The sequence below is a fragment of the Lampetra fluviatilis genome, chromosome 32 (genome assembly GCF_964198595.1).
Source record: "Lampetra fluviatilis chromosome 32, kcLamFluv1.1, whole genome shotgun sequence".
In the NCBI taxonomy this organism is placed as follows: domain Eukaryota; kingdom Metazoa; phylum Chordata; class Hyperoartia; order Petromyzontiformes; family Petromyzontidae; genus Lampetra; species Lampetra fluviatilis.
The window spans coordinates 1,950,585-1,965,841 of record NC_136306.1 but is presented as its reverse complement, the minus strand read 5'-3'; the positions used below and the strand labels follow the sequence as shown (position 1 = coordinate 1,965,841).

General features: G+C 50.6%; 1 protein-coding gene and 1 long non-coding RNA gene across 2 annotated transcripts in view; one reads left to right on the top strand and one right to left on the bottom strand.

Annotated features, from left to right (window-relative positions):
• Positions 1–9,602: 9,602 nt before the first annotated feature.
• On the bottom strand, positions 9,603–10,694 carry LOC144943619 (uncharacterized). Its single transcript, XR_013639518.1, has 3 exons — positions 10,542–10,694; positions 10,053–10,151; positions 9,603–9,852 (listed from the first exon to the last, which is right to left on the bottom strand). It is a non-coding gene; the product is annotated as an uncharacterized LOC144943619 (long non-coding RNA).
• An 819-nt stretch (positions 10,695–11,513) lies between these two features.
• The window catches only part of LOC144943618 (RNA-binding protein 5-like), a 69,915-nt gene continuing 66,171 nt past the window's right edge, over positions 11,514–15,257 (top strand). The window contains exon 1 of the mRNA XM_078871241.1: positions 11,514–11,532. The gene's annotated coding sequence lies outside the window, so the exon portion shown is untranslated. The remainder of the gene's footprint in view (positions 11,533–15,257) is intronic.

The window sequence follows — 15,257 nt, the reverse complement described above, 5'->3', positions numbered from 1 at the left end:
TTCGCGCCCGCGTTGTACCACTGGCGCTATCCGCTGCCCTTTTATCATTTTGCCGTGAGACGCCGTGAGCGAGACAATCCGTGAGACAAGCGTCAGACGACGAGAGACGAGCCGTGAGACCCACAGCGGGAGACGGAGTGGAATTTCTTCTGAGTTGAGACGGAGCCAGACGAGAGGAGCGACTACGGCCGCGCTCTGAGCTCCGTGAAGCGAGCCCCGATGCCCGCTAGACGTCGCTAGAACTCCCCCCGGCAGCAGCTTCTACTACACATTACGATGCGATTCAACGCGTTCGTCAATGACAACTCCGTGCGGCCTTAACAAGAGAAACACAACAATAATACGTACCATCAATTATAAATGTTCCGTGTTAATGTTACCAAATGTCACACGACACGCGGGGACGATCTGAATGCGGCTAACAAGCACGAGTCCCTCCGATGGTTGAGTTCATTCACCGACCCATCGACAACAAATGTTGTCTCCGTGTCTACGTATTTCTTACTGATCTTAAATGTACGGATGTATGTTGAACTTATTTCGCACCGCTCGTCGCTAATCGGAGGGTGCGGGGTGGAATACAAGCTAAACACAAAAGCAGTTCTGACGAATTGAGTTTTAAATCTAGATTTTAAAGTGCATAGCTTCAGTGGCTTCCTAATATCGAATACTGGATATATAAGCGACGTTTCGGGAAATGACCCGTATTCATGGAACATAGAGAGGCCAGAGAAATGGAGTGGATAAGAGTTGGAGACTGCACGTTTAACACAATGATGGTCTGATAAAATGTATTTTTTTTTATTCAACATTGGCATGGGAACAGTTACCTATGAATAGTTACCAATATGATCACATTGCATTATACAACAACCATCAACATTTCATGAAGGACTACATTGTGATCCTCATATCTGAGGTCACCAAAAAAAAATGAATTGAACAAACGTGACCGACTGACAACTGTAGGCCGACGACATCCTTGTTAGGACTCATCAGTGCTGTATTGTCACCAAATCCTCACTGGTGCAGTCTGCTTCTGGTACTCTAACCATATACGTACAGGGCAGCATGCGGACTCCACACTCTGCACTATTGGGGCCCATTAGCTTCGCTTCATCTCAATGCAACCTCATCCCAAGACTGCAGTAGGCCAGTCGGAGGTCTGTAACTCGATGTGAGTCTTGGTGTCTCGTCTCTTGAGTACTGCACTGCAGCTCACGGTGGAACTCTCTGCAGCAGCAGCAGCAAAGCGACTCACAACCCCCTCGTGCTGCTCTCGACACCGAGGGCCAGGAACTGTGGTCCACTGCAGGGGTCCGAGTCTCCATGGCAGGCCCCTCTGTCATGAACGCGGCCATCATCATTGTCCCGCTACTGCTGCACATTCACAGCAGCAGCAATCAGCGTTCAACTTACACCGACTTTTAAGATAAACGTAAAGCTCACCCCCCCCCCACCCACCTATGCCCCCTGTATGTATGTTGAACTTCTATCGCACCGTACATAGCCAACCGTGCCCTGGCTTTCGACTGATACTGGAGCTAGGCGGTGACTTTTGCCCATGAAGTAAGTATTGTGCGCGTTATAACATGGGCATACAAATGTGGAAACAACAAAGGCATCTTCATCTGATGTACGCTTAGTTTTACAGCTTAATTAAGTGCACCATGGATACCATCGTCAGTGAGTGAATACATTCTTCAACACGGTAAATGTATTACTGCAAGGTTGGGCTTTGTTTTATGCAAATGGATTTTGGCAACAGCGCATCATCTGCGGCACTCCGTTTAAACACATCCAGCTTATGATTGCACTTCGGCGTGAAAGCTTTCCATGACGAACAACGTTCGTTCGTTTCTCAGTCCGCTTGTCCTTGTGAGGGTTGTGGGGGTATCATGTTGAGTAGGGCGGTCCAGACCTCCCTTTCCCTGATGACAGACTCCAGCTCTTCCTGGGGAATTCTGAGGCGTTCCCAGGCCAGCCGAGTGACATCGTCCCGCCAACAGCAGCGTGTCCTGGGCCGGCTGCTGCCCGGTAGAGTGCCAGGGTGAGTCTACCGGGGGCATCCTTACCGGGTGCCCGAACCACCTCAACTGGCTCCTCTCGATCCGGAGGAGCAGCGGCTCGACTTTGAGGCTCTCCCGGGTTAGCGAGCTGCTCAGCCGATCACGGAGAGAGGTGAGCCCGGCAACCCTGCGGAGAAACCTCATTTCGGTCCCTTGTACCCGCGATCTCAGGGGCCGTCCATAAATGACGTCACGCGATTTTTGACGATTTTTGATTCCCCCCCCCCCCTCGTCACACGGCGTCACAAAAAGGCAGACCCCCCCCCTCCAATATGACGTAACAAAGCTCTGCCCCCCCCCCCCCCCAAATAAAACATGCTTCAAATCGCTTTAAACTATTGTCATTGTAGTGCGTATTTACGGTAATGTGGCGCTGCACGCTGATGTTGTAGGAGAAAACATTTATTAAAAAGTATTTTTAATTCAGCAGAACGTGTTGTCTATGTTTATTTAAAATTGCGCATTTTGATGTGACGTCACATTTCTCAACCCCCCCCCCCCTCGTCACACATTGTCACAAATGTCTGACCCCCCCCCCCCCCCAGGTGCGTGACGTCATTTATGGACGGTACCTCATCCTTTCGGTCATCACCCAAAGCCCATGACCATAGATGAGGGTGGGAGCTTTGTCCGAGAACTCAGCTCCCCGCTTCACTGGCAGGTGTTATTTTAAAATGTGGTGTCTACTTGTAAGTGGTGTAATATAGTTATTGTTAAACGTGTTCTGTATCAACATGTGCAGTGGTGGTGGCGTTATGTATTTTTGTACATATTGGGCACCGTGAAATATATGTACTCCTGGATTTCATATTCTTTGGTTCTTTCAGTAAAGTCACGTAGATAGAAAAATAATAACTTAATAAACATTTTTTTATCAATGTGACTTTTTCTATCTACATGACTTTCCCTAAAAAAATTATGAATAATTTTTCTATCTACGTAACTTTACCGAAAGAACCAAAGAATATTTATCCCTGCAGCCACTAAAGTTTTTAGTCAAAATGTACTCCAGGATGCTTATTGTTGTTGTCTGTGTCAATGCAGTCCAATCGCGGTTGTGGCCAGGCATTACCAACGTAGCGTCACCAAATTATATGTTAGACACGATTGTTTAATGCGAGCGGATAAGTGTTAATAATAATAATTGCAACAACAAAACAACTTTTAAACAATAAAAATTAAATGTGAAACATTTTACGGCAGAAGCTCCGCGGTTTCCTGCTAGTAACGATTGCCACGACCTTATTGCGTGGTTACCAGGATGTCACCAATTTCTCAAGAAGTGTTGTGTAGCTTTTAAACCACTCATGCCAAGTTTTGGAACCTTCCGTCGGGGCATGAGAAACCTGTTTACAACAACTAAAGACTCCTCCTAGCTCGTGTTTGACTTCGTAGCTGTGGCTTTGTTATTTTACTCCGCAGTGGCGAGATGTTAACTACCTCGCCTGGTGTACAGGAGGTCGTGGGTTCAATCCCGACCCTCACGCCTGCTGTGTATTTGGAGTTTGCGTATTCTCCCCGAAGTCGCGTGGATTTTTCTCCGGGTCCTCCGGTTTTTCTCTCCACATTTAGTAACAAATGTTTAAGATTATTTGGCGGCTATGAATTTCCACATCATTAGCTACTTCATTGAACTATCATTTGGGGGCAGGTCGCTTCTAAAAAAATGTATATTGCTCAGTGGGCCTTACCCGGTAAAATAAAAGATAGTTTAAACTAGTCAGTTCGTTCGTTTTGTTATTATTTACATACTCTGCTCGTTTAGTGATGCAAGTACTTGGTAATTGCTGCTGCTGCTGCTGCCATGGCAATAGTGCACACGCACACGTAACACAAATAAACCCAACACAGGAAAGGCAGAGTTATTGTCTGTATGTTGAACTTCTTTCACACCGTATGTAGTCAACCGTGCTGATCGGTTGTTGAATGCTTTGGGTGTTTTCTTGATTTAGAGATGGGGCCATGGAACTTAACGGCTGAGTTCAGGGCTAGACAATTGAGGCAGAGGGTATGAATGCAGCTCAGGGGGAGACAGATGTTTCAAAACAGTCTCACGGTGAAGGTCGTTTAAAGTTCAGTGGTGCACATGCACACACGTGTTCATGAAATGTGCGATGACGAATATCGAAACGACGTAAATCAAAGCGACGTACACGGGATAGGTGGTGGAGGCGAAGGCTGAGAAGTGACGGATGGCGAGAAAGGACGGACGGACGATGCTGTCAGCGACGTGAGTGTGGGGTTGAGGCGACGCAAATCAGTCGGTGGTATTAATACTAAAGGGACGACGTAATTGCGAAACGCCGTAAAAGGGGGATACGTAAAATCGGGGTATTCCTGCACTTACAACGCATGCACTCTCTCTCTCTCTCGAGTGTATACATTATATCGGTGAATTAACATACGTTAAATCTTCTGTTGATCATGTGACTCTGGGTGTATTTAAATCAATGTATTGTTTAAACCATTTAACCATCGTTTGAATTTACATTTGCTGCTGTTTAGTTATTTACGAGCCTGATTCACGTGACTTGATTATGGAGTTTCCGCTGACACTGCACACGGCTAAAGTAAAACTTAATCTGTACTCAACACCACATATGACCCCCCCCCCCCCCCCCGCAGCTCTATGTACTGCTTCCCAATCTGTAGCGGTCTCTGTTTGAGTATACTTATGGTTGCATCATATACTCGGCCTTGTTTAAATAACACTGAAAATCACTAAGTTGTGGTTTGGGATGTGACCTAATGGACTAATGTCTTTGTTGTGATAACGTTTGTTGTTTGTGCTTTTTCGTGTAGTGCTATTTCTTAATTTGTGTATTCGTTTTTTTTTTATTTTGCTTGGTAGAAGGGTTTTCATTTGCTTGGTAGTGGCTGTATTTGGGATTTGGTCCTCATATATAATTATTGTACGTAGTTATGTGATGCTATAAACACGAACGACGCTTTAGACAATGAAAGTACTTTTGCAGTATTTTAAAACTCTGCCCCAATTTGGCGAAGAAACGAGCTGCTCTGTAAAGATCACGGGGGCCGGCAGTGTCTGCGTCTGATCGCCAGGGGGCAGGAGACCACCTGGTGGGGGCTCAGAGCAAGCAGTGGGAAGTCTCAGCAGCGGCAGCAGCTCACCGAGTCGCCATCGCATTCAAACTCTTCATTTCGACTGGAGGAATCCGATGAGCTATGAAGCTCTTTTTTTCACAGACGTACAGTATGTTTGGCAGGTGTCCAGTATGGGCCATCAATAATAAACCTGCTGTGGAAATCACACCCTGACAGTTAATGCACAAACTGAACCCTGCCAGTCAATGCACAAACTTGTTATCCGTTTCCATGTATCCTTTTATTGGCAAAACGCAAATCATGATATTTGTTTTAGCCCATCAGCCTATTGGCTTTCCAGACGAACATTATCGAGCAGCACGCGTTCAAGCAAGACAACTTTGGAACCGGCTTCGATCTTCTCTTCAAGAGAGTCAGGCTTGCGCATTGTGCGGCTGAATTTGCAAATGCTGTTCTATATTCTGGCATTACAAGGACGCTCAAACAGAAACCCCTACAGAAAAACAGTGGACCCCACCTGTGGCATCTGTATTTTAGAGAGTTGTCCCCCCTCGTACACACGCGTGGGTTTTATCTGGATGCTCCGGTTCCCTCCCACATGTAAACACTTTATATTACTAGTTGTCAGATAACACCTTCGTGCAGCGTTCTTCATTGGCGGCCCCTGGGGGCCTTTAGTGCAGCCCCTGACGTGCAGCCCCCGACAATACACAACACGTGAAAACACCCCACCATCATTGTGCGTCCAAACCCCCAATGGTCTCAAATGTGTGGCGAGCCCCACACTGATGATGTCTTATCGGAAAAAATGCACCCCCCCTGTTTTTCCTCGTTTCTCAATGAATCCCCCTGTGGAGCGTTACCACCGAAGACCGGAAAACCCGAGAGGGAGTCTGTCGTCCGTCTGGAACTGGAGCCAGAAAGCTCCACCGTGTCCGTGCTTTTAAAGCTAGCATTAACATTTGATATGCTCTCTATATCAGGCGTCAAACGATGGTGGACATTCCACATTTGATTTGAGGGCATTGTGTTTATTGAAGTAAATGATTTTAACGGCGTGGGGGGATTTTCCCCTTTGCAGCGCGTGCTGCCATTACAAAATATCAACTCATTAAAGCACGTGGTAGTATATTTGCTGAGTCTGTTTACTTCATAGCCGGACAAAACTACATTGCCGACCGTGTTATTGTACAACACAAACGAGAAATACACGACGCGTGCCATTGCCTCTCACCGCCAATACCAGTGGCTTTGTTGCATACCCAGCACTGTCAATGTCCAGTTGCGTTTGTGTGTGTGACATCAGCGGTAAAAATAAGGGTACATGGCCACCTTATCAGCATCGCTGTGACTCTTTGTCATACACATTTCGCACGTAGCGAAACGTGCTTTGGTTTGAAACAAGGTCGCAAATACCTTATTGGGCGCTCACGACCTTAACTTTGAGATGGTGTAGCGGTGTTGGCCATGCGACACACTTGGGGGTTGTGTGCACTCTTGGTTTATAATTAACTGCTTTAATTTGCTTCCCAGAGAATTCATCTGAACCTCCACTGGGCATCTTCAGGAAGCCAATTGCTACCCAACACCGTTTCGTCCAAAACTGCTCAATGAATATCACAGCAATTAACCAATAACACGTTTAATATCCAGCTGTTCAAATGTGCTCTTGAAATTAGTGCGTAAATGCTATAAACGTGTCTTGTGAATTGACCATTTTCTCAACAAGACCCCATTATTCCCATGAATATTCCATTTACATCTTGCAATGTTATTTATATAGTTTTTTTTCTTCTTGGTTCTTTCGGTAAAGTCACGTAGAAGGGAAGTAATAAAACAATAAAAATAAAACATAATAAAATAATTCTCACGACGTTTCGGCCACAACACAAGTAGCCGTCCTCAGGTGAAGACAGGTCTGTCGAGGCGACAGCGTCTAAAATAAAACACCACCACGCTTGGAGCGTCTATTTAAGCTGGGTTGGAAGGGGGGGGGGGAAATGCGCATTGAGAAAATAATCTGCATATCAAGAGGAATTTTGCATATTCCTCTTGATATGCAGATTATTTCCTCCCCCCTTCCAACCCAGCTTAAATAGACGCTCCAAGCGTGGTGGTGTTTTCTTTTAGACGCTGTTGCCTCGACAGACCTGTCTTCACCTGAGGACGGCTACTTGTGTTGTGGCCGAAACGTCGTGAGAATTATTTTATTATGTTTTATTTTTATTATTTTATTACTTCCCTTCTACGTGACTTTAACTGAAAGAACCAAGAAGATGAATCCCTGCAGTCACGAAAGCTTTAAATCGAAATTTATATAGTTTTTGTTTTATTGTAAAAGTGTACATTTCAAAAATCAACATTCCAGAGGAAATAAAACGTAAAGACAAATAACACCCATCAAACCACTTGGCAATCACACGTGAATTCTGGAACACAGTCCGATGCTGCGGGGTAATGAGTGCGGCACTCAGCTGGGAGTGCGTGGCAGCAGCAGAATCAGAATGTTTGTTGAAACTGGAGGAATCAAATGAGCTATAAAGCTATTTTTTTACAGATGTCCAGTAGGGGGCAGCTCAGAACGTTGCAACAACAAACAATAGAAACACGTGACAGGATTGCAGAGAACAGGAAAGGTAAACAAATCACTTTTAAACAAATATAAAGAATACAACTACACGATTTTTCTCATCCTACCGGGTAAGGCCCATTGAGCTCTTATCTTATTTTTCAGAAGCGACCTGGTCCCAAATGAAAGCTCAAGAAAGTGGCTTAGGGGCCGTCCATAAATGACGTCACGCGATTTTGGACGATTTTTGACCCCCATCGTCACACGGCGTCACAAAAAGTCAGACCCCCCCCTCAAATATGACGTCACAAAGCTCTGCCCCCCCCCAAAAAAAAAACATGCTTCAAATCGCTTTAAACTATAATGTGGCGCTGCACTCTGATGTTGTAGGAGAAAACATTTATTAAAAGTCTATTTAATTAAGTTGGAAGTGGTCTATATTTATTGAAAGTTTCGTATTTTGATGTGACGTCACATTTCTCAAACCACCCCCCCCCCTCGTCACACATCGTCACAAATATCTGACCCCCCCCCCCCCCCCTATGTGTGTGACGTCATTTATGGACGGCCCCTTACCCCACGCTGAAGTTATGTCTGTGCACGCTGTTCACGTGTTGAGCTTTGGGAGTGCGATTTGTTTTGCTTAGGATCCCCCAATGAATTTTAAAAAAATACCCCGTTATATAGGGTGCACGGTACATCCACCACGGCGTTTGGCATGGTCTCTGGGTGTCGCGTGCGGCTCCCAATCAGAAGTCAGCGCTTTACAACCCTTTTTTGTGTGTGGGGGGGGGGCTTTAACTCAGCTGTTCATCCCTCCAAGGTTGACTCGGGTGAATGTCGTCACAATTGATTTTTTGGGGCACGCAATGATGACATACGTGGCCCCACCCAAAAGTCAATTATGCCTCGCATTGGCTGCGAAAAACCCAACATCCTGAGGTCCCTGGCACAGCCAGACACTCTGCAATTATCCAAACCTAACAACCTATTCGTTGTGCAATTGTTCCGTAATAACCCTTACCCTCTGCTACACTGATGTTGCTGCTGCTGTGCTCACACACCAAGGATCTACCGTGCAAAATTGCCGGGCAATTGGTTAAACGGGAACCATCAACCCGTGTAACAATAAAAAAAAACTCAGAAACTGAGCGTCACCTCACTGCGCCTGCGTGTGGCGCATGTAGAACGAGGTCGTCGTCGTCGGTTAACTCGAACCTTCTCGCCGGGGATGGAATTCGCGCGCCCCCTATCGGCTTGCCGTTGTTGATGTGCAGGGGCGGAGGGGGAAGAACAATTGATCGGGTATGGCCTCCCCCCATTGGTTCCAGCTACGTCAACCATCTTTGTGGTCTTGTTTACCACCTTAGCGCTCGAATAAGACTCGGATACACAATGCATCATCTTTAAAATGTGCGGGTATGGGGTTTTTTTTTTGTTTTGCATGGCTCTTAACAGCCAGCCCGGCCACTCACCGCCATACATGGCCCCTGTGGGTTGACATCCATAGGAATGTGGAATTGCCACTGCTTGCTTAAGGCAATACACGACCTAACCCTAAGGTCATTGCCATTTGCTGCTCCGAATGAGCGTCGAGGCGATGCTCATCTTTACAGCTCCGAGCCAGTGGTGGAAATGCCACGCTGGTTAGGGGAAGTCTTCTCCATGGCATCGTTGGCTTCCCACAGTGGTACTAATTTTATCGACCCGGGGGGAGTGAAAGAGGGATGATGGGATGAGGAAAATCCCCAAACAGGATTTGGGACTCTCATTATCGATTGCGAGTTGCTTCCTCTCCCACCGAGCCACTTGGCAGGAATCCAACTCGGCCCGGTCGTATTGTGTTGCTTTGACCTACTAAAATATTCCGCGCGAATAAACCAAGAAAAACACGTAAATATGGGATTCCATTCAGTTGTTTTTATTACAAACCCAACGCAGAGTACATCTCTTGTTAAGTAGGAATGATTGGGGTGTCAAAGCCCTTCAATATTTACACAGCACAAATACAACCACGAACGTGTTCGACTGTAGTAGAACTATCCACAGGCGCGCTCAACAAAATACACCACGGCGCGCATCCAACTCCTCATCTCCCCGCCGGATTCTTCTTTTGTCGCCGAGCGCGCAATCACTTCTTCTTTCCTCCTGCGAGCCAAAGGGAAACCAGCAGGCACACCACAGAAACCACGGGTTAACGGGCCGCTCAGTACACAGAGGGACTTTAACACGCAGCAAACATTGAATTTGACTGGCCGCTCAACGGGTTGTTGCGTAACGTGTGGTGCGTTGCAATGGCGTTGGCGAAGCGCATGTCCCCCCGTGTGAGAATGATTGGCGTCACGTACCCTCCTTCTTCCCCCCTTCCTTTTTCTTCTCTCCCTCCTTCGCTGGCTCCTTTGTCGTCACGGCGGCAGCCTTGTCGGTTCCCTTCTTCGGGGCAGCACCTAAACACACACACACATTTACGTTTTGACATCTGCAAATTTACATGATCGGTGCATTTTTCACCGATTTCTCTCTCGCCACGACAAATATTGCTCCGGTAGGAAACGCGGCAGCCCAGACGACGACCTCCAGAGACGGCTGCGCATCTTAACAAAAAAACCCACCGTGCATCGTTTGGGATGCGCGGTTTTTATTCGCGATGCACGGATCCCTCATTGCAACCGAGAAATTGGCACACGGAGGTGCCCCTCGCTCCCAATGCAATTGCACAGCGCCGTTAATTCACGCGCCGTCACGTCGACGTCGCTTCACTACGAACGTGCAACATGCGCGTGTGGTGCCGAGCTACGTGACAACCACGGTAATTCATCAACAAGAGAGAGAATCACCTTTCCCAGACATGTCTGTCGATGCGTAGGTTGGGCTTTGACGTTGAAGTTGGCTCTCGTGCAGCGCAGCAGCAGCAGCAGTAGACAGGACACGAGGTATGATGCGGACCGAGTGGATTGGAAGTGCGTAGCGATGCTAACTCGCCACGCTCACTTATATAGGCGAGTTCCAGCTCCAGCCAGTACGAACCAGATGGGCTCCTCCCCGCAATCTCCCTCTACACAGCCCCCCGCAAGCCCTGCCTTGCCCTGCATTGCAGCCATGCCCAGCGTCCCCCCCCCACCACCACCTCCCTTGCCTGCCCGCTTCACTCCGGCGTCAACAAGTGAATATGGGATGGCGGTGGGGGTAATGGAACGATGCAGTAGAAACGATGACATAGCCCCGCCACCGCACGATGTGTGTGCACACGCGCGCGTGCGTGTGGTCTGTTGCATACGTGGTCGGGATTTGCGCGCAATAAAACGCAGTGGTTACCACGCGGCGCGATGACTTCCCCGTTGGTGCGACACTTTGTTTGCGAGCGCCTATTGGCACGGCGCGTATTGCGCGGTTAACGTGGCTCTCGTCGGCGTGCGCCCCGTGCTCCAACAGGTTTACTCTCGGAGAGGGATCGGTGCCCAACGTTGTGAATTCGTATCAGCCGTGCCATTGCGTGCGATGTTTTATTTTTTTGCGGTTCCCCCATCACCATGCCACACGCGCACGCGCTCTGCCATATGCATCGTGCGCACCTGCGCGCAAAGGCACGCGTGCATTTACAGCCGCGGATTGGAGGTGGCGCAGTGGAGAAGCCCACGGCTCGCACATCATCAGTACGGGGGGGACTTGCAATCCTTGTAGGCTCTCAACGCCTCCCACAAACATGCACTCATCGGCCGTGGGCGCAGTATGGTGGGTGAAGTATGGTCCGCGCAAGCCGTCGCACGACACACGAGGTGACCAGGACCTTCATCCAGCGGTGGATTGACAAACGGGACTGCCGTACAGGTATACACATGGCATCGTGCACACACGCACACGCGTATAGGAGGAGAAAGCGCACACTCGCACGCGTTATGCTATGTATATATTTTGTGCGCACGGCGCGCAAGCTTACACGTACACATCCTCACACACACATAACCCCCACCACACACACCCCCCCTCTATACAAAGCCGGCAGCGGAAATACCGAGTCGAATGTTCTAGAAGGATCGGGCACGGCGGTGCAGACCGCACATAGTGGCCACACGTCCCGCAGCAGCACAAAGGGGGTGGTGGCGTCCGCTAACCGCCAATCCGTGGTGTGTGGTGCGTGGTGTGTGCACTCTCTGCTGTGCACACCAGCAGCACCACACTCCATCCGTGGTGTGTGGTGCGTGGTGCGTGCGCTCTCTGCTGTACACACCACCACCACGCTCCATCCGTGGTGCGTGGTGCGCGTGTTTACTGTTGTACGGGGAGCGGTGGTGTAGTGGTTAGCGCGCTGCGCTACGAACCTGGCGACCCGGGTTCGGATTCACGCTCACGGTCAACGCCAGTGACGATTATCTGAACCGGTACAGGGCGTTCCCTAGGTAGATTCAGCCTCAAATGAGTACTCGGTGCGGTGTGTAAACATCGTTGGCACTCGGGAGACAAAGGCGGCCGGGCGTGGTGTTGACCACCCACCCCCTTCGTGTGCCGTGCCGGCCTTCATAGGTGCTCGCTAACAGCCCTTGCCCCAAGCAATGTGTGAAGGCTACACGGGGGATCTTTGTTTACCGTTCTGGGGAGCGGTCGCGCAGCAGTTTCGGCGATGCGCTTCGGGAAAACAAAAACACCGACAACGCCGGTGACGATTGTCTGAAACGGTCCGGGGCCTCCCCTAGGTCGACTCAGCCTCAAATGAGTACCTTGGGTGCGGTGTGCAGTAAACATCGCCACTGGGTGAGACAAAGGCGGTCGGGCGTGGCGCTGGCCACCCACCCCCTCGTGTGCCGTGACGGCCTTCACAGGTGCTACCGGCTAACATCGCTGCTGTAACAATCTGTTAAAGGCGACATGCCATTGTGGGTAGCGGCAGCGTGCTGCGATTAGCGCACTGCGACACGAGACCGACGTTCGAGTCCCCAAACTCGCAACCTACATCAGTTGCGAACGTCGCTCCAGGGCCAACCTCCCTTAATCGACCCGTGGGGTGGTTAGGGGAGAGACAAAGGCGGCCGGGCGTAGTTCTGTCGATCCACCACCCACCCACCTCGCTCCCCGTATGCCGTGTTGGTGTTCATTCGTGCTCCGCTAACAGCACTTGTCAGAGGCCTCGTGTTAATTCATCGTGGTGATGGTGGTGGAGGTGATGGTGGTGGTGGAGGTGATGGTGGAGGCGTCTCGCGCGATTGTGGTCCTGCGTAGCACGAGTAGAGGCATGCTGACGATGTTGCTGCTGCAACCACCACCACCATCACCACCATCACAACAACAACAACACGAGGCTCCAACGCTCGCCCACTCGCTCGCGACAACTCGTTGATCGCGGTCGATAAAGGGGCCATCCATTGAGTACGTACGCATGGGGTAGGGGGTAGGGGGGGTTAACACAAATGCGTAGCTTGTGTATGGGGGGAGGGGTCTACTTACAATGTTCGCATAGCAATCGGGGGGGGGGGGTGAAGCCTCGATAATAATAATGCAGCCGGCGGTGGACTGTTAGCTTAACGCGTTAATATTATTAATCCTTAAACGTTTCTGCGTGGATTAAATATCGGCCATTCTATAGGATTTGGGGGGGGGAGGTGCGTCAAGCATACGTACGCAGATGGTGGGGGGGGGGGTAAAAAGTCCGCGTGTGTACAGGGAGAGGGGCGGGAGGGGTCAAGTTTTGACGAATTTTCGTGCGGAACGACTCAATGGACGATCCCCGCACCAACATTCTCTCGCGAGGCGGTCACCGCGTGCCGAGCCCCGCGACGTTGCCGCTCACGACCCCCCCTACCCCTATACACCCCTACACCCCCTACCCCTAGACCCAGACCCCCCCTACACCCCTACCCCTATACACCCCTACCCCTAGACTCCTACACCCCCCTACCCCTATACACCCCTACACCCCCTACCCCTAGACCCAGACCCCCCCTACACCCCTACCCCTATACACCCCTACACCCCCTACCCCTAGACCCAGACCCCCCCTACACCCCTACCCCTATACACCCTTACACCCCCTACCCCTAGACCCAGACCCCCCCCTACACCCCTACCCCTATACACCCCTACACACCCCCCTACCCCCCCTACCCCGACCTCGTGCGTCTCCACCGCCCCGTCCAGCCCACGCCGCCGGGGTTATTCGAGGGCGCGGCGAGACCCCCGCGGGCTCCTTGCGCGGTGCGAGCGAGGGCGGTGTGCGTGGCGCCCCCCCACACCCCCCCGTAGCCGGGTGTAGCAAACAGCATTGGGGTGTTGTACAGCGTGGGGTGAGGGCGTGTAACAGCGTGCGTGATGTTTACAGCCTGTGGCGTGTCGCCTACAGCGTGGTGTGTAGTCGACAGCGTGGGGGATGTTTACAAGCCTGGGGTGTGTAAGTTACACAGCGTGTGGTGTGTAGTCTACATACCGCGTGGTGTGTCACCTACAGTGTTGTGTGTAGTCTACACACCGCGTGGCGTGTCACCTACAGTGTTGTGTGTAGTCCACACCGCGTGGTGTGTCACCTACAGTGTTGTGTGTAGTCTACACACCGCGTGGTGTCACCTACAGTGTTGTGTGTAGTCTACACACCGCGTGGTGTGTCACCTACAGTGTTGTGTGTAGTCTACACACCGCGTGGTGTGTCACCTACAGTGTTGTGTGTAGTCTACACACCGCGTGGTGTCACCTACAGTGTTGTGTGTAGTCTACACACCACATGGTGTGTCACCTACAGTGTTGTGGCGCAGTCGTTGTACGGAACGGATGCGCGAGTTGCTGCAACCCGGACACGGGCAGGCATCGAGGTCATCGCTGCTGTGCGCACGCGCGGCTGTGGCAGTGCGAGTGTGTGAGCACACACTCACTGAGCGTGCTCACACACACTCACTGAGCGTGCTCACACACACTCACTGAGCGTGCTCACACACACTCACTGAGCGTGCTCACACTCACTCACTGAGCGTGCTCACACTCACTAACTGAGCGTGCTCACACACACTCACTGAGCGTGCTCACACACACTCACTGAGCGTGCTCACACTCACTCACTGAGCGTGCTCACACTCACTAACTGAGCGTGCTCACACTCACTCACTGAGCGTGCTCACACACACTCACTGAGCGTGCTCACGTGTGCTCACACTCACTGCGCGTGCACACGTGTGCTCACACTCACTGAGCACACTCACACCGTGTGAGCATGCACATGTGTGCTCACTGAGCATGTTCAAACTCACTGAGTGTGCTCACGTGTGCTCACACTCACACGGGTCCATGGGGAGCGGTAGTGTAGAGGTTAGCGCGCGCTGCGCTACGAACCAGGCGACACGAGCTCGATTCCTGCTCACGGCCAACACCAGTGACGATTATCTGAACCGGTCCTGGGCCTCCCCTAGGTCGACTCAGCCTCAAATTACTACCTTGGTCCGATGTATAAAACATCGACACTGGGGAGACAAAGGCGGCCGGGCGTGGTGCTGGTCACCCACCCCCTTCGTGTGCCGTGATAGCCTTCATATGTGCTCGATAACATCACTTGCCCCAAGTCTGTTACAGGCTTCACG